Source organism: Octodon degus, unplaced genomic scaffold (assembly GCF_000260255.1).
Source record: "Octodon degus isolate 3935 unplaced genomic scaffold, OctDeg1.0 scaffold00026, whole genome shotgun sequence".
Taxonomy (NCBI): Eukaryota; Metazoa; Chordata; class Mammalia; order Rodentia; family Octodontidae; genus Octodon; species Octodon degus.
Window position 1 is genome coordinate 10,865,489 of NW_004524602.1, and position 1,943 is coordinate 10,867,431.

Sequence of the window (1,943 nt, forward strand, 5' to 3'; positions counted from 1 at the left end):
ATTTTTACACAGTACCGGTTTTTAAAGTATCTTTAACTTAGTAAGTATATCGCGCAAATAATGAGTGCATAGTTCAAAGAAAAGCCACCTAACGCTGCTGCCTGGCCTCTCCGGTCCCCTTCTCGTTCGCACACCTTGCTGTCACTGCGGGGACACCGCGCGTGTATGCCGATTGCTCCTTTATGTTCCACGCCTCTCTCCACCGGATCCACTGATCAAAAGATTTAACTGCCTGGTGCAGAATCCCAGCTACACATGGGGCAGAATCAAGCGGGTAGGAAGTTCGAGGCCACCCTGGACAACTCCGCAGGGGCCCGTCTCAAAACAAAACAACTGTGATCCAGCGCCAGCGAGCAAAGCTTCCTCCTCACAGGGCGCCAAAGGTGGCTCCGAGACTCGGGGCGATTATTCAGGTCTCATTTGCATATCCATCATGCACTGCAAACCGTGCGATTTTTTTCACGAGAATAAACGTACTCAGTCTTCTAATTTTTTAAATATGGTTTACCGTATAAAGAATTAATGAAGTAAACATCTTTAAGGAGTAACTTTTTAGATAAGTAGTCACCATCAGTGAACCAGGACTTGTAATTACCCCAGGGAGAGCCGCACTAAAGGCATAACATACTCTGGTTTCTCTTCAGATCGTATAAATCTTTCGCCTTTTACTAAAGATTTCCGTGGAGAGGAACAATTCTGAGTCTAAGCTAATTTTTTGAGGCCTTGTGCTCTACAAGGCTAGCTATGATTGTTAAAAAGAAGTTATAACAACGTGAGAGAGGCTTTACGGAAGTGTTTTGTTATTTCGGATGTCTTTTTTAGTTAGCTGCGGGTTATTTGTTTGGATTACTTTTGTACTTAACTGCTAGTTGAAATTATAGGTTGGTAACTTTTGGTAGAAGTGGAAATCGAACGTTGTCCTTCTTGGTTGTAAGAGAAGGGCGCGTTTTACCAGACTGTCCTCAAAGGTTAGTTACTGTCTACTCTGCAATGGGCACATACGTTTTGAAGCCTTTCAAGAGTAACACATTTCACAGGTGAGCCCGGCCGGGTCCACAGGGAAGCAGCTGAGCCTGCAGGACCTGCTGTCAGGGGAGTCTCCCCTGCAGTCTAAGGGTTAGCACATGTGGATCTGTGTATGGTAGCTGTGTCCCTGGCACTTTGCGAGAATATGCTTGAAAGAGGTCACTGAAAGAGGTGACAGTAAGTTCATTTGACAATCGTAGAAAGAAAATGTATTTGATAGACTTAGACGTTAAGTACTGAACATACTAAAATTAAAAGGGATTTTAGTCTGCCTAACCTAGTGAATACCAAGCAAAAACCTCACGCGTCACACAGTGTGGTCAGCTTTTTCAAATTCAGAAGACAAGAATAACAGTGCTGCCCCTTCCATTTGGTTTTTCACTACAGATCTTAAAACAAGAAGTAGGCGAATACAAGATTACAGTTGATTTTAGCCAAAAGGCTGAGAATGGGTGGGATACAAGATTGGAAAAATGGGCTGAGAATGGGCTCAGCAGCAGAAGTGCCTCTTTGGGAAGCACAAAGTCCTGAGTTCTATTCTCGGTACAACCTTCCAAAGACAAATTGGAAAAACAAAATTATAAAGCTGGTTATGCCTTGCCTGGCAAGCGCAAGGGCCTGAATTCAATCCCTGGTTCCGCCAAAAACAAAGACAAAACAAAAACTGGTTATGATGGTGCATAACAGGAGTCTCAGCATTGAGGAAGCTAACGCAGGAAGATTCTATGTTCAAGGGCAACTTGGACTATATAGTGACATCGCACATGTATGTTAAGCTTTCCACGCCTCCATTCGTACCACTGATTAGAAAATTTCTTTAACTGCCGGGACCGGGAGCAGAATCCCAGCTACACAAGAAGCAAGCAGGTCTCCTGCGTTCAAGCGCCAGAGAGCAAACTTCCTCCTCACAAGGGCGC

At 44.4% G+C, this 1,943-nt stretch overlaps 1 non-coding gene across 1 annotated transcript; it reads left to right on the plus strand.

Moving 5' to 3' along the window:
- The first annotated feature begins 624 nt into the window (after positions 1–624).
- LOC111816093 lies at positions 625–740 on the plus strand. The gene has a single exon (XR_002820601.1). It is a non-coding gene; the product is annotated as a U5 spliceosomal RNA (small nuclear RNA).
- Positions 741–1,943: the final 1,203 nt, after the last annotated feature.